Source organism: Neovison vison, chromosome 6, assembly GCF_020171115.1.
Source record: "Neovison vison isolate M4711 chromosome 6, ASM_NN_V1, whole genome shotgun sequence".
NCBI lineage: Eukaryota > Metazoa > Chordata > Mammalia > Carnivora > Mustelidae > Neogale > Neogale vison.
This window is the reverse complement of record NC_058096.1, coordinates 19,211,307-19,234,016: the sequence shown is the minus strand read 5'-3', so window position 1 is coordinate 19,234,016 and position 22,710 is coordinate 19,211,307.

Sequence of the window (22,710 nt, the reverse complement as noted above, 5' to 3'; positions counted from 1 at the left end):
GGAGCCTCTCTCCTCTTCACTCACTCTTTGCCATAAAGGGGAAGGGTGAATTCTCACTGGTAAATTTAGAAAGGAAGCTGGGCATGCCCAATTGGGTCTCTTTTTCTTCCTCATGAGGTAAGACTTGCTCTCTCTTGGCTGAAGTTGTTCCTAACCCTGAGAGGGGCAGAGGCAAAAGAGGAAGCTAAGAGTTGAGTGGACAGATTGGCTATGGTGGCTGAGGTATGCCTGAGATAGGGTGAATACATTATATTACTCTGGCTTTGGAATTTAGGAGGCTTTCTTACACTCAAATATAACCTATGTTTCTATTATATCATCTGTATCAATAACGACAATGTATTTTAGCTTCCATCTGCTGATTGCTATCATCTTATTTTAATCATTGGCTCACGACTTAGGTAGGGAAAAAGTCTGATTGGTTTAGCTTAAACTCAAGAGTCATAGAAATCTCTTTATATCCTAAGATTTTAAGTCAGACTATTGTGAGAATGTTTTGGTAGAATTTCTGCAGACTGTGTTATTTGGTGTGATCCTAAGAAGAATTATAGGAAAGTAGGGGAGCGAGGTAGAAAAGGAAGGAAGACCAGACAGGGCATGTTGAAAAGCCAATCACCAGGGTGGACAACTCGGGTCTGATTTGAGACTACTGGGACTCTATATGGAGCCTGCTCCTGAGTTGTCCTCATGAGGGAAGAGGAAGCCAGTGTATTTATTAACCAGCTCATTTCCCTGTTGTTAAGGATTCACTCCAGTGGAGTTCAATCCTGCAGAAACTCTGTCCTTTTTGCACATCACATTTGCTCTGATGACCAGAGAAACCACAGGCTCCTCTTTTAGTAGAAAACCACCATTATATTCATTGAGTGAAACTCATAAGTCACAGGCAGATCACCAACAGCATTTGCAATGGAGAATTTTCTCCACTTCTCTCCCCTAAAGTTCTTCCACAGAGTAGTTTCCAAGTAAGATTGTGTCTTATGAAGAAGTGGGAAAAAAATCATTTGATTTTATTAAAAGTGTTTTAATTTTTAGGGGTTCAAGGTGGATGTATATAGCATGGACAGTTCATTTTCTATGCACATCATAAAACCTTTTAGGTGAATTTTATTTGAAGTAAAATTTAATTTATAAACACTTTATAAATACCATTTTCTGGGACCACATTTTTTTGCTGTAAAATGAGTAACAACAAGAAAGAATACTTAAATACATAGAAGCAAAAAGAAAAATTGAAAATTGATAGTGAAGGAAATCACCCATAATATACGCAAATGTATTCTGATGTACGTACACTTTGTCAAAACAAGTTAAAGAATCTCATTTACTAATGCAGAACCGATATAGCACAAACATGGACCTTGAAAGAACTGAGAACAAGAATTCAGCTTAGCATTAGCAGGCAAAAACTTGAATCCCAGCTCCCATCTTCATTAATGATGTTTTGGAAAAGCTCTGCATCATGTAAAGTTTTATATTCTGAAAATAGGAAGTTTGGTTAATGAATTTCTATTTTGCTGCCCTGAAATATTTGCTGTGATTCTAAGACAGCTCAAGTCCAACCAAAGCATCCTAATGATATTCAATTAAAACTATTTTTCAAGTTCTCCTATGTGATCTATGAGAAGGTTTAAGCAAATTTAGCTTATATTCCATTAAGGAACTTATTTGGAAAAAGCTGGTCAGTTGAGAGTTTTGTTTTACAAATGTAAACCAGATTATTGCATCTTAAATATGAAATAGTTTATTGATATTGAGAATTAATTTAAAAATCAGAGAGCAGCCCCTGGGTGGCTCCATCATTAAGCTGACTTTGGCTCAGATCACAATTTCAGGGTCATGGAATTGAGTCCCCTGTTGGATTCTGCACTCAGCAATGAGACTGCTTAACAGTTTCTCTTCCTTATCCTCTGCTCCCCTCCACCCTGCTCTCTTTTTCTCTCTCTTAAATAAATAAATGAATCTTCAAAAAATTAAAATTAAAATTAAAAAAAAAATGACCATTCTCTTCATTGCACTCTTTAAAAATGTGCCCAATAAGACAAAAAATAGTAACTTGCCTACAAACATTAGATTTTACTAGATTAACATTGAGTAAACATGCATGAACCAGTGTTTCAAGATATCATTCACATTGCTCTAGTGGCCATAACTTTTCTCTGACATTATAAAATGCAGTGCATGCCTGGTCACAGGTGAGCACAGTAGTTAACTTGCTCAATCATGCCTGCAACAATACATTCAGAGCTTTAGAAAAATTACTCAGGGATAATGTTCCCCAAACTAACTGTTCAAGAGACCATCGTTGCCCTTGCCCAAAGAGAGACTCAAGTTGATTAACAAGCCCATACGTCCACATATCGATTGTCATGTTATGTGCAAGGTGTTGACTCCTGAAGAGGAGAGAACCCGGGTCAGCGAGAAGGTTTTGGTAGAATGCCTACTCCTTTTATTTGCCTCATTTTAGAAATAATCTGTCAGGCACTCTAGGCAAATGCCAGTTCAGTCATAACTTTGAGCTGAAAGTTCAGAAGTTAAGGTTCATGGAAGGGTTAATAAACACCCACAATGGGGCAGGATCAAGGGTCAGGAAGTCAGTGATTTTGAGCACATGAAAATTGTGATATACACAGTTGGAGGATTGGTTACAGAGAAGCACAATCCCCAAATAAAAAGTCTTTAGCATATGTAGACAAGCATATTATTTCTCAGCAATACTTTCTGCCAGGGGATAAAAGCTTAAGGCTTGAAAGAAGAAGATCAAAATGCTAATAACTCTAATACATCACTTTCTATGTATTAACAAAAATAGTTAACAAGTTCAGACATGTCAAATAGCATATCAGATTGTGCATTTTTATGCATTTGCATTGAATTCCTATTGCTATTATAAAAACAAAATAAATGAAAATGCATTTAATATAAATACCTTGTGGGGAAAAGAAAAATAAAACAATTCCAAATGAAATCAATTCATTTTACATCCAGCTTTTCTGAAAAAACAAAAACAAAACCAAAAAAGAAACAAACAAACAAAACTGGTGTCTGAGTTCTTGCTGGAAACTCGGATCCTAAAGAGTTTCTGAAGTTATGCACAAATATATTGTATGTCTTTGTAGGACATCCTTGGGCACAAATAATGTTGAAAAATAGGGGAATTTACTCTTCGTAAAAAATGGATATTCAGTGGGGGGTGAATAAAAATTATTTCTGGATTTTCATTAATAAACTAAATTGCTTATTTTTAATTATAATATCTCCCCCTTTAAAAAAGAAAAAAATAGTATCGTATGAAGGATTTGATACAATGTATTGTCATCTTCTACGATACCTCAACATTCTTGGTCTCATAAATTTACACCAAACCTGACCCCTAACATTTCACAGTTCAGAGAACTGAAGCAAGACTCATGCTTCTGGGGCACCAGGGTGGCTCAGTTGGCTAAGTGTCAACTTTAGTTAACTTAGTTAACTGTCATGATCTCTGAGCCCCAGGATTGAGCCCCACCTCTGGATCCCTGCTCGGTGGGGAGTCTGCTTCTCCTCCTGACTCTCCCCTGTCTTGTGTTCTCTCTCTCTCACTCTCTCTCAATCTCTCAAATAAATAAAATCTTAAAAAAAAAAAAAAGACTCATGTTTCCATTGTCTAGGTTAAGAAGGGATTAAGAGAGGAACATATCTGAAATGGTTAAATAAGAAACTCTAAAAAATCCACCTTTCCACAAAAACAAAGTCAACACTGACAAAAACTTCAAAATCAACATTTTCAGAAGTCTGGAAATCACCTAAACATGCAACCACCCAAGGAGCATTTCTTCAAGAAAATAATTAGTTGCAGGAACCGTGAGGTTTGCGGTATTTGCTTCACTTATTCACGTTTCATGCTCCCCAAATCCCCCTCTCTAGCAGCTTCTCAAACATAGCAGCCAGAAAAACCAGCAACTTAAAAGCAGGTCTGGAGCTTCCCCAAAACCTATCCCCAGAATATTGTCACTATCTGACCTGTATGGCAGCTCCCTGGAGACCCCACTTGCTAGACAGACACAGAGCTCATGTCATACCACATCTGACTCTATTTTTATGTATGACTGCTGACAGCTTCTATGCCTCACCTCCACCTCCTCCCCTCTGCCCACATCAGGGAAAGGTGATAAGAAAGCTCAGGTCCTCCCGTCTTTGGTGCTGATGAGAATTTACACCAGACAAGTCCTTGTCCACCAGTGGGCTTCCTCACACTGGCTTCATCTCATTACAATATTAAAACCCCAAGCCAGTCTACTTTTGTTCATTTATTCTTTTATCAAGCCATGTCCAGAGCAAGTTGAGAGGACTGCCCTGGGATCCTCATAAAGTCTCCTTAGGCTTGCTACCCAGATCTGCTGTCTGTTGGTGAACAGACACTTCGAGCTGCTTTTTCTGGTAACTTGCAATTTGCGCCCTGCTGATTTTCACATATTTTTTTAGTTCTACCAAATCCTTGTTATAACTTTAAATAACGTAACTCAGAAGTTTCAATAATTGGCCCTTAAAAACAGAAGTACAGAATTAGAGCCTCTTAAAAAGAGGCCCGGGTCTTATATTTCAGCCCAGGAATATAATGGAAAAATGAAATACAATAGAATGAGCCAGGTGTCTTGAGTCCAGTAAGGTCATAATGGACACTAGGGGCAGGGGAAAGACAATCTAGGTGATCTACACGCCATTGGCCAGTCACACCTGTGGAAGAACAGTCACTATTTGAAAAGCAGTCGTACAACATGCTTTTGCTGTTGCTTCTGACTATGCATTTGTCAGAACAAGATCATGAGCCTCAAGATTGTAGGAAAACACACCTGTAGCGCAGCTGTGGCCCAGCCTCCGCAGCTCACATCTTTACACCCTAAAAAGTAGACACTGTGATGAGCAACAATGTTGTTTTGAGGCTCTTTGAAAGGCAGAAGCTTAGAAATAGGAGCAGGGTAGAGAACGCTCCACTCTAAAGTGTATCAGCTAACCATTAAAAAAAAAAAAAAAAAAAGGAAAAAAGGAAAAAGAAAAGAAAAGAAAAAGAAAAAACACAGAAAGGAAAAGAAGCTTGGAGCTTGGAGACAGGAGGAGTTAAAAAAAAAAAAATCATTGAAACAAAGGCCCCAAATTCGACCCCATTGGATAGCCATAATTTGTTCAAAGACTTAACACAACAAAAAGATGAAAGGGCACTGATTGGATTTTGCACATGTGTAACAAAAGATCTGACTTAACTTTAACATCTGCTAATACATCAATTAACAAAACTTCTTAGACTTATTTCTGGGGTTGAGATTATTGTTATACCTTATGATCTCACTAAATTTTAAAAAAAATGTTACCCCTATAATCCTTAGGAAGTTTTTAAACATGAAATATAGGATGAATAACTATACTTCACTTTACAGAAATTATATCATTGCTTAAATTCCCTATAATTACTATACTCATTGCCTTAAAATACCTCATAGTGGGCATGGATGTTCTTAGTACAGTATGTAATAAATTAAAATTACATTAAATTTTTCACACATACAAACTGATAATTGGTTTATATCTCCCTCCCCCAGTTAAAATAGTTAACATGGGCAATGTAAATTAAAACAGGACTTTCAAGTATTAAAACCCTTAATATAATAATTATTTAGAGAAGTGGTGATTATCTCCCATGCTTCTCCATTTAACATTACAATTTTGCTTGTTTTTAAACTTGGAAAAAAATGAATGGCATCTCAGAGTCAATTACTGTAACTTTTGTGCCACAGCTCCATCCACTGGGTCCCAGTACCAAATATTATTGAAATTACTGGCTATCCAATCAGCAAAAAGTAAATATCTTTCTATTATGGATTTGACTAATATATTCTGTTCAGTGCTTATTTCAACAGCTTCTCAGTTGTAATTTGTCTTCACCTCCAAAAAGACATTTATCTGACTATTCATAGGTTATCTTCACTGCCTTGAAAGTACACATAATCTTCAGACAAGATCTTAACAGCACTCAATTTGTTCCATAAGCACAGATATAACATTGCATTGATGATGTCCTCATCCAAAGAGATTCATTTGGTACAATTATCCAAGATATACAAATACAAAGGAGTTCACAAAGAAGGGGAAGGGTCATCGCCCTCATAGTTCAAGGGCTTATCAACTCAGTTAAACTTCTGAGAATTATTTGATTACCAAGCTCTGCTTCATTCTGATACAACCAAGAAAAGCTATTCACCCTCTTAACACCCACTATATTAAAATAATCCCAACATCTTTTAGGTTTTTGGGGAACCCTGGATGCAACATAGTTTCCTCATTTAAAAATTGTACTTAAGTAGATAGGAAGCTTCCAACAAAAGTCTCTAGAATCTGTCCAAATTGCAGTACAATAGACAGAACATTAATGTTCCCCCAGACACTTTACATTGTAAAAGTTTTAACAGCCTCCTCACATCTCTAGGAATGTCTGGATCACCATGATAGCCTCATGCTGTCCACAGGTTTGTACTACAAGAAATTGCCTCCCTCATCCCTATCTATATGACAGTAGAACAACAACTTATTGCCACAAACTGAGCACTCCTGAAAACTCCTGAAGACGTTCTTATAGGCCCTGGGCCTGTGTCCTGCATACACAGAAATTCATTATATCTTGGGTCATGGAAGCAACACCTCAAAAGCTCAACTAGGTCTGCACAGCTACTGAAGACTCTGTTAGGGGTTAGAGCGAAACCTGGGCCTTCTGGCACAGCCCATATGCAGGATGGTGTGGCACTGTTATCCTCAGGGCCACAGATGCCACAGTGCTGGAGGACCTCATCTTTCTCCCAGACCCCTAGACCACCTAGGAAGAATCTGAAATCAACTGCGTAAAAGGAAATGGAAGCTCATACACTTTACACATGGTATCACTGCTCTCACACTTGGCAAACTCAGTGAAGAGTTGCTGTTCCTTAACTAGGACGTCCCTGATAAAGGACAAGACCCCAGGGTCAACACACTTGGCCAAACTTCAGGCAGTTATCTCAGCATTGGATATCCTGGCCACCAACCAGTATAGTCTGAATATTTTGACAGAACTTCTGGCCATTAACAGTGTTTCACCTTCCTGGTCTAGTTAATGGTAGGAACAACAATTTCTTACCCAAGGAATATCTCGACTCACAAAGACCCAATATATACATCACAGTCACTCATGTCTCTATATAGCTTTACCTACTACCCACTTCATACTCCAGAGATTGGAAATAATGTTAGAGAAACAATTTACTGGAGTTCCAATCTACTTTTCTTTACTTGATGATAGAATGATATGTTTTTCACCCATGAAGGAGGTCACTTCTTTCACTTCCTCCAGAGGTCATCTGGAGTTTTTATTAGTCTAGAACTACATTTTTCAATTTTGATAGTTGATGTTTTCCAAATCACTTGGGTGATCCAACAGGGCAATAGGTCTGCACTTCAGAGCTATTTAACTTTTCGTTTGCCTTTATCTTAGTGTATGGTCTTTTGGGATAAAAATTTAAGTTAATGATGGTTTATCATGCCATGTTTATTTTGTCAAAAATTTTAGTTATTCTCAGTGAAAAGGTTGAATTGAACTATTTAATACTCTATAAACTAATGCAGAGCCATAGCCAATTTTATGTTCTATGCACAGACAGATTAAGTAATCTTTTCCAAGTGTAAGATGTTGGCTTATTTTTTATGATGAAATGGACAAAACTGTTGCTGTAATTGTAGTAACTCAACCAGATATTTTTCACCTTTCATGTGTGAATATCACATGAAGACACTCTCACCACATTGTTAATCCTAAAATACCTGGAAATTTAATGTCATTACACTTCTCTATCTTTGATGAAGTTCTCTATTCTTGATGACTAAACATCGTTTATATTTTAGAGACAAAAGGCATTTAAGACAGACTATAATGACATTTGCAGTCTTCCTGTCTTTCATCTATGTCTTAGAAAATTCCCTCACGAAAAACTGTACAAAGCAAGCACTAATGAATGTATTTAAAATCTGAAGATTTTTATATAAATGTATATATTAACATTATATATGTACATTATATAAATTTATATTTATATTTATACACATATACACACATATATGCTTGATTTTTTTGTTAAGTAACTAGAAAATTTAAGAATCATCTAAAGCAAAAATTCTCTGGTTTATTTACATATCTCTCTATTTATAAGCTTCATTCCCAAAATGAATCAAAGCAGCAGAATATATGACCTCTATGAATAAGAAGCTTTAGTACTTCTCTGCACATTTTATAGTACCTATGTACCTTTTTTAATCTAGTTAAATTCTGTAAAAGGAAACTGATTAAGCTTCTTATATAATGTGACTCGATAAGTCTACACAATATTTTATTAAGGTCATCTAAATTCCTCTAAGCATATTAAATTAATTGACACGGGTTGGCTGGGAGTTTGTGAAGAATTATGAAGAAATCCATTGTTATTACCTATTTTAAGATAATTGTTAAGAATTTGTTAAATTAACAAATTCATTTGAGAAATTATAATATAATAGTTACCTGCTCAGCTCTATTCTGTAATTATTTTACATTACAAAGCTGCTAACATCAAAAATCACTGATATGGGCTAGTTAAATCAAAGCCCCCTTATTATGGAAAGGAGAGAATTTTTTTCAAATTTTCACTTACTGCACTCAGAAATACACTTACTAAGGTTTTACCACTTGAATAATACCACATTTTTTTGATGAATTGAAGTGAGGCATTTCAATTTTCCATTTTGATAATTATTAAACATATTCTCTCCTGTGATGGAAAACCAAATTTTGAATATTTTAATTCTCAGACCTTTAAGAATACAGCTGCTGTTAATCCTATCATTTTTATGACTCCTTAATCTCTCTCAAGAAATTGGAAAAATCAGTCTACCTTTGTACTGTTATTCAAAAAATGAATAAAATTCGACGCTGATACTGAATTGTTAGAGAATGAATCATAGATATCTTTGATGCTAACACCATATCCTAAGTGATCTGTAATAAAATATACCCTTTAATCACATACTTTTAGGAGATAATTGTTTGCCACCTGTTATGGACTAAGTATTTGTGTCCCTCTGAAACCCATATGTTGAAGTCCTAATCACCAGTATGATGGTAGTATGGATGTAGCCCTTTGGGAAGTAATTAGATTTAAATGAGGTCATGAGGGTGGGATCCCATTATGCAATTAGTGCCTTTATAAGATAATGAGACCAAACTTGTCTCTTTCTGCATGTGAGGATATGGCAAGAAACAGTCATCTGTAAACTAAGAAAAGGCTCTCACCAGTAATCCAACCATGCTGACATCCTGATCTTGGACTTCCCCAGGCTGACTGATATTATAATTCTTGATTAACTAAAATCCATTTTGCATGTATGAATAACTCAAATACCCCAAAGAATGACTAAAGAGAATGTTTACAATATTAAAATGCCATTTCTTAAGAGGTTAGTCATATATTGGTAATATAACAAAGTTGATAACAAAATTTTCAGTGCTGTGGTTGTCCTTACAAATGTTAAATTGAAGAAGACTGTAAACATGAATAAACTTTAAAAATAACATTAAAAAGGCCAAGTGGGTAGTACAGTCAGTTATGCGACCAACTCTTGGTTTCCGCTCACATGGTGCTCTCAGGGTCCTGAGATTGGATCCCTCATGAGGTTCCGCACACAGCCTGGAGTCTACTTGAGATTCTCTCTCCCTCTTTTGCCCCTCCTGATTGTGCTCTCTCCCTTCCTCCTTCTCTAACATAAATAAATAAACCTCTAAACAATAAAATAAAAATAAAATTAACAGAAAAATAGACAGAATTAATCATGTCAATTTATATTAATTGGCTGTTTTAATAATGTCCTTAAAAGATCACAGCTTAGGGGCGCCTGGGTGGCTCAGTGGGTTGGGCCGCTGCCTTCGGCTCGGGTCGTGGTCTCAGGGTCCTGGGATTGAGTCCCGCATCCGGCTGTCTGCTCGGCAGGGAGCCTGCTTCCCTTCCTCTCTCTCTGCCTGCTTCTCTGCCTGCTTGTGATCTCTCTCTGTCAAATAGATTAAAAAAAAAAAAAAAAAAAAAAAAGATCACAGCTTAGGCGCTCCTGGGCAGCTCAGTTGATTAAGCAACTGCCTTCTGCTCAGGTCATGATCCTGGAGTCTGGGATCGAGTCCCACATCAGGCTCTCTGATCACCAGACAGTCTGTTTCTCCCACTGTCCTCTCTCCTCTCATGCTCTCTCCCTCATTCTCTCTCTCAAATAAATAAATAAAATCTTAAAACAAAAAAATCACAGCTTGGGGAGATCTTGGGGATATTGATTTATATATCAAAGCTATAGCTATATGGAACTTTCATTCAAAATTATGGTCTTTTTAATAATAATGTATGCCAATCAGATTAACAATTTTACTGTGATGTACAAAAGGTAACTTTTAAGTGAATCCCTCCAGCAAAACACAAAGAAAAAAAAAAAAAAACTCACCAAGTCCCAATCTTGGAAACTGTTAGTCTTGTATGGAAAAAAGGTCTTTGCTGAAGAGGTTAAGAATATTGAGGTAGAAAGATTATTCTCAGGTAGGTCCTAAGTGTTGTTGCAAGTATTCCTATAAGGAGGCAGAGGGAGATTTCATTCCAAATAGAAGAGAAGAATGTCATGTGATGGGAGCAGAGGGAAGCAGAGTCAAAGAAAATGCTCTGTCCCTGACTTTCAATGGAAGGAGAGGCTATAAGCCAAGGGGAAACGCTCTGCTGGAAAAGGCAAGAAATGGTTTCTCCCCATAGAGACTCTAGAATGAGCACAACCTTGCCAAGGGCTTGATGTTAGTCCCACAGGTCTCATTTCAGACCTCTAGCCGTGAGAACTATAAGAGAAAAGATTGGTTTTGTTTGAAGCCACCCAGTTTGTGGTCATTTGTTACAACAGCCCTAGGAAAGTGATGCAACCATGATGTGAAATTTTCCACTGCATTTTCCACTACAGATCTTCCTTGGTTTATGATGGGACTATGTACCAAGAACCCCATCATAAGTTGAAAATATTTAAATCAAATTGCATTTACTACACCTAACCAATATTTTATCTTAGCCTCGCCCACCTTAAATGTGCTGAGAATACTTACATTCGCTTACAATTGGGCAAAATCACCTCACACAAAGCCTATTTTATAATAAACTGTTGGACAGCTCATGTAATTTGTTGAACACTTTACTGGCAGTGAAGAAGGAGCTGGCTATAGGGGTACAGAATGATTGTCAGCCTATCTATCAGTTGCTGGTCCTGGGGTTCCCATGGTGCTCAGAGAGCCCTGGCTCACTGCCACAGCCCAGCATCGCGAGAGAGGATTGTTCTGCAAATCACTAGCCCAGGTAAAGATCCAAATTCAAAATCTGAAGTCTGGTTTCTATTTAATGTGTATTGCTTTCACAAGATCATAAAGTCAAGCCGTCATACGTCAAGGAAGAGCAGTAGTTGATATATATGAAGCATTTAGAGCTACGAGTTTTCCCACCACTCTAGTAAAAACTTCAGAAGCAACACCATATGTACTTTGTCCTTAAAAGAGCCTCATTAACTTAGAATACTCTTTCAGTGGACAAATGCATTTCACAAATATTCTGAAATCTACTTCTATACAGGAGAAGTTAAATGTATGCATATATTTTTCCAACTCTATTAGATGCTTAAATAAACATCTGTCCTTCTGAGCCCCATTTTGAAAGATGTTTTACATTGTGCACTGGAAATCCTCAGAACCTGAGATGTTTATTCAGGTAAAAGTGTGTACTTTTCCCATGACAGAGGTTATTCTGATATGTGACAAGAAGTACTCACAAAGGATTCAACAACTCATTTCTTTGAATTACTGCTTCACCCAAAAGCAGTAAATTGCTTTGTGTTTATAAGGAAGTTTCAAACAACTGACAGGTTACTATTGATCCATAGCTACAAAGTCATTTATGATTGGGAAAGTGTCCACACTGCTCATTTTAAGAACATTATCAGAGTCCTATCAGACCTGAGTTCTTTGTCTCTTCTCTGATCAGAGATTAGATTCATCCCTAAGACAATAACTAATAGTTATCGAGACCTTACTACTATATGTCAAGCACTATTAAACATTTTTACACGTATTAATTTATTTCATTTTATCAGTCTTCTAATGACAGTGAGGGCTATGTTACCACAATTTTATTAGTGGGAAAACTAGGAACAGAGAGGTTTCAAACTTTTTTTTAAGGATGCACAGGTATTAAGTTTAAGAGCAGTTAATCTGAAGAGTTAGTGTCTTTAATCACAGTGTCACTGACTCTCTGTATCTGTCAGCTGCAGAGGCACTACCCACTGCAGACAAGCTATCCAGAGCCCCTGAAAATGCAAAAGGACAAGTACCTTTTCGCTACTGCCAAACATGCGCACTGCACATTTGTGCATACACATACAAAATTTTGAAGCATCCAGTATTCATCCTATGATGAACTCGACTGACAGACAACATATTAGCATAACCCTCCCCCAAAATGCATATTCTCTACTTATAAGAAATTCAAAACACTGGTCTTCTGTATGGGGAATAAAGTGTAGTAAGACATAGTCTATAGGTTCCATCTCTAAAGAATTTAAACAATATGTAATCTAGATATGGACATCTATGTCTAGCAAATGTTTAAACGGTATTATCTAACCCGTAAGTTCAGGATGAAAATATCTCACTTTTTAAAAAATATATAAAGTTTTAAAACTTTATTTAAAATTAAATTTTAAGAGACTTCAAGCTTAACTTGTTGCTACAATAGTAATTTAAAAAAAAAAATTCCTCTTGAGTTTTCTAAATACCCATGGGTTTATGTGATTTTCAAAAATCAGGGTGACACAAATCAGCTTAGTAAAAAATACACATCCCAGCTCGGTAAGCCTGAGTTAGTTTAGGCAAAGGAGTGCTACTACATCTCATGATATCACTATTGAAACGGCTTCTACCTGGTCTGATACATGATGCATATCTTCTACATTTCAGGATCCCTGCTTAGACCTCTCAGAGGTATTCAAGACAAGCTGACTTCCCCTTTCTAAGTTGCTTGCCCAAGAGTGCTTCTCTCCAGGCTTCCACCTGGGCTAGGTTGGTTGGGGGAGGGCAGGGGAATGGTGGGAGAATTGAGAAATGGTTACATATTCACTGACTTCCAATGTTTCCTTCCAGGTTAAAGAGTGTCCATTATCTTGGTGCTCTTGGTATTTATCTTCTCCTTTGTTTACTCTCTCCAAGGCTACTTCTATGTATGTATATATGTATGTATGTACTTACTGATCATCCATAAAATACATTCATATACATATAACTGGAACATATAGTCCACTTCTTTCCCCTTCTCTTTCCTTTGATGTTTGTCAACTTAAGGGAGTCATATGCTTTCAATTGCTCTTAGATATGCAATAAACTTACAAAGCATGTTGGGGAAATACCTAAAGCAGGTCCAGTAGTCTAGCCTTTCATTTTATATAAAAGTTTTATTTGATTTCTATCTGCCTTCTTTGAATATTTTTAGCTTATTGTTATGCTCCTGAACTTTTAAAAATAGACCTTCGTTAATTTTTTTTTAAATTTTCTTTTTCCTTCTCATTTCTTTTCATCCTACTAATGTATAATTGGGGATCTATCCATATCTATTTAATCTCATTTTATTTCTAATGAATTGATGTGAGACCCTTCCCACCTCTGAGATATCAATTGAAGAGCTGGACATTGCTCTATTTCTTCTGTAACTCAAGAAGAAGGTAGACAAGAGGAGTCAGAAAATGACTTATTTGGGCTAAGAAGGATCGTATATGGAAGAACTGACCTCAGTTCTCTGTACAATTTTGTGATCTGTCCATTTTCAGGACACCACTATCTATTCTCTATTGCAGCCACTAGAAAATGATTTTAAATACATTTAGACCTAAACTGTCCTTAAATGATTAAATTTTATACTTTCATTAGATTTCTTTGATGTTGTTGTTATTTGGTTAAATTTAACTGTTTTTTTCTATAAGCTATTGAGGTTGGATTATTCTAGAATTTAGCTTGGTAGTTAATGTAATTGTTTGTGAATATCATCCACTAAGGTTATAGTTACAGACTAAATAACTTTCAGAAAATGTCTAAAAAATGCTTCATAACAGTCCCGGTTCTTTTTTTCTTAAGATTTTATTTATTTATTTGAAAGAGAGAGAGTGAGAAACATCAGAGGGGAGAGTGTCAGAGGGAGAAGCAGGTTCCCGGCTGAGCTGGGAGCCCAATGAGGGACTGAATCCCAGGACTCCAGGATCATGATCTGGGCTGAAGACAATCGCCTAACCAACTGAGCCATCCAGGTGCCCCACATTCATGGTTCTTAAGATAGATATCTCAAAGTACGACTGGAACAAATTAGATTCATAAACTCAAAAAGTCAAATATATATATATATATAATATATATTGCAAATATATACATATGTGTGTACGTGTGTGTGTGTGTATATATATACATTATATATATATTAATCACAAATACTCCCTTTGCATCATTTTGCATGATCTCTGAAAGGGAACCCCCACAGGGTGAAGACTAGGTTCTCCAAGTTCTTGTTCAGTAGAGTTTGGAGTCTCATCAGTCAGTGTTACTATTGCTTCTGTTTGTCACATAATGCAGATTCTGACAACTTGTCTACTGCTGGTACCTAGCTGTTAAGAATGTCTGAAGGAGGCTGATGCCACTCTCCTAGCACTTACGTTATTAGAGTGTTTCCTGGGTATAGCTTCAATGATTTTATTATTCTCTATCCTGTAGAGTCATCCCCCAAATCATGAGTCATTACCAGGTTTCTTGTACAAAGCTTGGTTTAAACTAGTAGTAGTGAATCAGGCATGATTTTTCTCCCTCAGGAAATATTTGGTAATGTCTAGAAACTTTTTGGTTGTCACAGTGGTGCAAAGGGTTGCCGTTGGCATCTAGTGTGTAGACCCCAGGGATGCTATTAAATATGAAATACACAGTATAACTTCACAAAACAAAAAGTTAACCTGGCCCCTGGGCACCTGGGTGGCTCAGTAGGTTAAGCATCTTCCTTCGGCCCAGGTCATGATCTCAGGGTCCTGGGATTGAACCCCACATCAGGCTCCCTTCTCAGTGGAGAGCCTGTTTCTCCCTCTCCCTCTGCCTGCCCCTCGCCTACTTGTGCCCTCTCTATATACCTCTGTCAAATAAATAAATGAAGTCTTAAAAAAAACAAAAAACAAACAGAAAAAAAACAGTCCCTGGCCCAAAATGTCAAGTCGAAAAGCTGAAAAAACATTACTTAAAAAACACTGTGGACCTGACACAAAAACTCCAGATTCCAGATAAAATTCTTTTCAATCTTGACAACACCAAATGTCTGATTAAATAAGCTCCATTTCCCAGTCATCTGAAATACCTAAACTCTTTCATTAGTGTAGTTAATTTGACATCCACACACATCTCCAATTATTCATGGAGAGAAACAATTGTTATTACTAAAAGGTTAGTTCCCTTCTGCGCTAACAATGATTGAAGAAGCCATCTGGAATTTTTCTCACTAGAACAGAAAACAATGGGGAAAAAAACTTACGCTAAGTGTCCCACTACACAGAGATGGAAGGATGAAATAAACATTAAAACCAGAATGCAAATCAAATATTTGAAAACTACGCTGGAGATGCTCACATTTACTTAACCTGATGTTGGATTTAAAATTGGTTAAAATGAGGGATGCCTGAGTGGCTCAGTGGGTTAAAATCTCTGCCTTCGGTTCAGGTCATGATCCCAGGGTTCTGGGATCGAGCCCTGCATCGGGCTCTGCTTGGCAAGGAGCCTGCTTTCCCTTCTCTCTCTGCCTGCCTCTCTGCTTACTTGTGAAATAAATAAATAATCTTTTCTAAAAACATTTTTTAAAAAATTGGCTAGAATGAGAGTGATCTAGTATCATTATGACTTTGTGTCCCTCTAAGTTTGACTCAGCAGCTTCAATCCACTGCAGAAGCTGTTTTAGCTTTTGTTGCTGTTGTTATTGTTTGTTTCTGTATTTGTCTTTTAAAAAATATTTTATTTATTTATTTGACAGAGAGATAGAGAGCACAAGTAGACAGAGTGGCAGGAAGAGGGAGAGGGAGAAACAAGCTCCTCATTGAGCAGAGTCCCATGCGGGGCTCAACCTCAGGACCCTGGGATCATGACCTGAGCCGAAGGCAGACACGTAACTGACTGAGCCACCCAGGTGCCCCTAGCTTTGGTTTTTAATAAAACCTCTGTAGGATGGGCAATCTCAGCTCTGTTAGAATGAGCATCATCAACAGTCATTAACTATCTTTAATACTGTAATAAGTCATAAAGTCATACATCCATATTCATAAGTCTCTGTTCAACTGGTAAATTTCTGTAGCCTACTCTTTTTCAACCTAAAATTCTCACTTCTTTTCCACCATAAATAGAGAAAAGTACATCTGTGGGACTGATATGCTGTGGGTGGGAGTTCTCACAGCAAATGTTTATAAATAACAGCTCTTGATCCTGGGAGCTTAAATCAGAACAAAGGCAAGAAAATATGTTCCTGCCTTCCAAATGTGCACTTAAGACTATGGCTGGTACAGTTTGAAAAGTTCATTGATTTAGGAGACTTGTTTCTTAAATTCTGAAGTTTAAATTCTGGTTATATTACTGAGTTATCTATATAATGTTAAAACACAGACTTCAAATAATAAACATTTTAAAATTATCTTTGAATGATTTATGCAAGCATAAATACTGGTGATCATTTTATAACAATTAATGGATTTAAAATGCTGTTACATGAGTCTTTATCTTGAATATTTAATTTAATTTATATTAAATATTAAGTGTTTCATGGTGAATAAAGCACACATTAAGTGGTTGATGAGTGAGTAACCAAATGAATGAAGATGGGACAATATACCGAAATTTAAGAGTATTCTGTCTCTCTCTTAATGAGGAAATACTCCTATCCTATTCTAAGGAACAGAAAACGTGAGAATGGCCTATAAGGAAGGAATCCTAAGATCCACTGTCTGTCCAAATTTAGAAAATGTCTGGGTCAGTCTTGGGAAGCCTGAGGCTGAATAGGCCTTCTAGTATAAGTCACTTAAATGGATGGGATTCCCTGGACATCCTCATGCTCTAATTAGATATAAGAAAAATTTAGACCTTCTTGCTGGGATTTAGTTTACCTAGGACACTTTAGAAACTATTATAGTCAATGACTACTAATGGTTCTGAAGCAGAGAGAAACATTTATCATCCAATGTCTAGTTTTTATCTTGGCCCCTTCAGCAGATCCATGGGAACCATGAGATGGGATTGTAAAATCCATGCTGTTGTTAAACGTGGGAGAACCAAAGGAGGTACACAGCTGAGGTGTGAGGATAACCTGCTTGTGCCTGGTCCCCTGTACAATAATAGGTGATCGTAGCGTAAATCCTATAACCCAGCTTTAATGAACATCTTTTAAGAATAGTTTCCAGGGGTGCCTGGCTGGCTCAGTTGGTTAAACACCTGACTCTGTTTCAGTTCAGGTCAGGATCTCACAGTTGTGGGATCAAACCCCACATCTGACCCTGCACTCAGCGTGGTGGCTGCTTCAGATTCTCCCTCACCCTCTCACTCATGCTCTCTCTCTCTCAAATAAATAAATAAAATCTTAAAAAAAATATATCTTTCAGAATTCTCACCCCTTAATGTAAGAAGTGCCTCCCGTTTTTACTCCATTTTGCAGCCCCATAATCACGCAGGAACTGACATGTTCTTAGGTGATTGAACTCAATTAGCTGTGCTTATAATGACACCTGACACAAATTAAAATACCACTCCATTAACATACTGAATTTAGATAGAGACAAATATCCAATTTATAGACAGCTAATTGGTCCCTTTCCTTGACTTTTTTAAATTTGGCAACAGAGAAAGCATTAAAGTTTTTCTTTAATGGTATAAACTGAGAGTCATAAAACATGAGCTCTAACTGATGGTTAGCTATATTACCGCATTACCCATCATGCACAGGAAGCCAGTGGATATTACAATAAAAGAAAACAAACATTCTGAGAGAAATAATGGTCAGATATTGAGATTCCTACCTCATGCTTTGGAAAATTACCACATCTTCATTTATTAAGTTATTCCCCCACCAACTATTTAATGTAAACTTTCCTTATCATCAGCATGCCAGTACCCAATAGCCGTTTTTTTCTGGCTGTTCAGGGCATCAGTCCCCTTCCTGCTATTTTGTTGATAAATCCTTCCTTGAAATCTATATGTTAATATATTTCCCTTTTTGCCTAAGTCAATTTTAGTAAATATTTGTTAATTTGCAATAAAAAGAGCCTAAGTAATATAACTTCTTAGAGCATTAGTTTTAAGAAAATTTAGAAAGTAAGAAAATGCTTAATTTTAAGAAGATTTAATAATCATCTTCTTAAAAATAACAGAATATATTAATTTCTTGTTTTGATGTTATCTAATAAAATCTTCCATGTTTTCCCATTAAATCCACTTCCATTCTCCAGTTTACTTAAATTAAATAAGCTCATATCTTTTCCTTTGGCATAATTATTCTCTATCAGCTGGGGGCTCATTCAAGCTTTCTGAAACAAGAAGTCAGGACTAAAGTGTGAGAGTGGGTAGGAATGTCCTATTGCTTGAACTATGGATAAAGGGGGAAATTAAACATGTACCCTGTTTAGGATTCTTTCAAGAAGTGAGTGGGAATATAAAATACCGAAAACATAGACAAGGAAAGATTCGATAGACTACAAGCTTAGGAACATTCACTTGAAGCTCCTGAGTGGGGCAGTTGGTGCAATGTTTGGCTCTTGGTTTTGGCTCACGATCTCAGGGTTGTGAGGGCAAACCCTGTGTCAGTCCCAACACTCAGTGCAGAGTCTGCTTAAGTTTCCCTCGCTCTTTCCCAGTGCCCCTTCCCCTCATGCTTGGGCTCTCTCTTACTCTCTCTCTCTCTCAAATAAATAAGTCTTAAAAAAAAAAAAAAAAAAAAGAATATTAACTTAACCTAAAATGAAGATTCCACTACAGTCTGTAGGGAAGTTTGATTTAATGTCAGAGACAGCGCCTCAAAAGCTTCTCAAAGACCCTCTTAAGTATAGGCAACCTTTCCTAGAGCGCTGTGGTTAGGCTAATTGAGATAGAAGAAATTTAAAAGAGCACCTTATCGTTTGGGTTTCCCCAAAGGAGGAGAGGAGGCTAACGTGACCAGATGGATATTGGAGTGTTTATGGGATTCATTCAGCACTGGGCCGCCTTTCAAAGGCCTAAAGGCGGACTGCTAATCTGCATTCACCTCTCTCACTTCCCAATTCTAAAAGCAGTGAGCCCTCTTGAACTGAAGCTTTCCACAGAATAAAAGGCCTACTGTGTTTCCCTGTGCCTTCCCCTTGGCTCTCTCTGTCCTGTTTTATATATTCCAAATGTGCATCATAAGGGACAGTCTCCCCAACCTAAACTTTCAACGGAGTATGTAAGTCATTAGCCATCCCGGTAAGCTGCGACTGTCCCCATGGGGCAAATTTGAGTTGACCGAAGCACAACCCCTCCCAATCAGTCAGGGCATGAAAGCATTGAACAAAAAAAGAGAAGGCATATCATCAACTGAAAAATCCTTACAGAGATCATTGCAGACATCCCAGAGAGTTCAGAAATTTTGACCCGATAAATCTTTTGAAAAAAATTGCTCTGAGACTTGCGAAATCTGTGAACTCAAAGCTAAGTCACATACTTATAATTGTAGGTATAATTGCCCAACCCAGAAAATTACCAAGCTGACTCCCTGCAAGAATCCATGGACCCCAGCGATGGTTATTTTACGCCAGACAAGAAATGGACCATTTGTCCTAATGAGAGAGAGCAGATACTGTCCTATTTTCACATCCAGGAGCAAGCAGAAATCAGGCATGCCTACCTTCTGACCAAAAGAGAAAGTTAAATGTGCTATGTGCTTATTTTGACTGTAGAATTAAATCCTTCAGTTGCAAACTCATTCAGCTAAAGACAACGTAAGTGAAAGTGTGTGGCGCTCCTAGGACATGTACAAGCACAGCTTATCTTCCATTTGCTGGTGCAAGATCAAACTTAAGTACTCTTGAAAACAAAATCAACTTATGTTCTATATTTACACCCCACCAAAATAATAATAATAATAATAATAATAATAATTGCATGTAAGTTAAATAATTAATCTTAAAAGAAAAAACTCAAAGCATTAAAATTATATGAAAATAATAGACTATTTCTCTTATTCTGAAATATGAAAAGATATTTGAAGTTTAAACACCCTAGTAAAAATAATTACAGAGAGGAAACTGGCAGACTCAATAGTAATCTGGCATTTTTTTTTTTTTTCCTGTATCTTCAGTTTAGCCATGGAGAATTGATCATCAGAGTCATGGACAAAGGCTTATGGCTACTTGAGACAGAATTAAGATGAACACATTGAACAGTTCATTAAAACTGTTCCTAGAGCAATTACTCAGCTTTGAGTGGGAATGAGCCCCTGCCCTCCAGTAAACGTCCTCATCACAGCTGATCATGTGACACAACCAGAGACCTGAGCAGTGACCTAGCAAGGAATGCAGCATACTGGCTGACATGGCAACCTAGAACCTTCCTGACAGCTGTGCTATCCAACATCAGCTTCCTCATGAAAGCAATTCATTTTCAGAGAGCAGGCAGACATTGTGACAAAGCCCATGCTATTAATTATTCAGTGAGTGATGCAGAGGTGAATTAAGCAAGTTGGATATGTTTATCATCAGGCAACTCTGGTAATTAAATTTATTTTTATAATTAAATTTAAATATATATAGCAAAATATTAGGTAGAGTAAAACAGAAAATGTTTCAGACTGACAGTAAAAAGACCAGACCTAGAATTCCATTAAACAGCATTCTGAAGACATTGGAAAATGAGTCATCTTTATGATTCCCTAATTTCAGAGGTTCCACAGTTAAACCTTCTGTAAAGCAACAATTTTTATGTTTCAGTTGTGAAGTTCTATCTCTTTGATGATAAACTTATTGCGAACGATCTCTAGCAGTAAAGCGATGCCTAGCATACTGAATCAATTTGTGAATTTCCTCTTCGTTTTATCTCAAAATCTTACATCCTATAAGTCTATGTATGAATGTATGCACACACATGCACATACACACACACATGCATACAAATATACAGACATATGTACATATACATACATGCACATACACACATATACCCATATGTATATATTACACATTTAGACACACTTATACACACATACACATATATACACACGTATATGTGTATATTTGCACATATAGGTTGACCCTGATAATATCCCTTTCTGTGTAGGCTTTACAGACTCATAGTGCATAATGGTCTTACACATAGACCATTGCTGGATGTAATGAGAGACTTCTTACCTCCTGTCTAGTACCTGAGGTAAGGTGCAGCCATGTCTCAAAGACGTCATGATGCTGACATTTATAGACATCTCTTAAATACCACTAAAGGTTTATAATCTCTATTTCAATGTAAAGATCGCTAACATGTTATTCTCAAGTAGAAAACACATTTCTACTAGTTTTCTTTAAAAACTGATTATTTTTAAATTTTAGTTTTTATGAATATGATAATTATATTTCTTAGAATAATTACAACCAGTGTTTCTTCTTCAAAATTACAACCCCTCCGGATTAAATGGGTGCTTGCTAGACATGTGCTTCTACGTGTTTCCCTGCCTGGGCAGGCAGCAGAAGCCCTGAGGCTGAGAGGGAGCCAGAAGCCTGCTGGGTACCTAGTAATGAAACAGGACAGAACCCTCCCCACAAACACCTGTGGTCATATTCACAGACCATTAAACATTGAATCATTTGTTTTCAAAATTTTAAAATTACATATTAATTATGTTCTATGCGTATGCCTATGTGCCTAAAGGCAAGCTTGAGATAAACTTAATCTGAGATGCATGCTATGTAGGTATTTTGCACTGGCTCAGGAGGACTATGCTTATAATGTATATATGTTTACATATATATGTGTATGTTTGTATAGAGAGAGACAGAGACAGATACGAAACAGAGACAGAGAGAGATCATTAAAAATTTTTTTTCATCTCAGGGGAAAATCAGCTAAGTACTAAGTAGGCTTCAGCGATAAAAAATGCAGCTTGGAGTTGGGGAGTAATATTTAGCATAGAGCTCATGATTCAAATTTCCTTTCATCATACCACCAGTACTAATGACTCACTTTAGAGAAATAAGTTTGCACTTAACGAATGAAAACTTTAGAAAACAGATTTTATTAGCATTCTTATGGGACTCTGAATGTATGCAATGAAATGAACCTTTCAACCACCCTCCCCCCACCACTGACACTGGTAGGACTGGGAATCATGCTAACATTTTCAGGGTGTCCATGGAGGGTGCCCTCAGCACAGACATAGAGCCAGTTTCAGGCACTAATTACTTTGGAACAAATGACAGCCTGGGCAGCATTACTGTGAGTATCGAGTATCAAGAACTTAGCAGTTCCTGGAGGCGTACAAAACCACAGGTGGAATAGCTGAGGAACCTGACACTCGCCACAAAATGCCACAGAGACTGAGGTGTGGGGAAGATCTGAAACAGTTCCTGGAG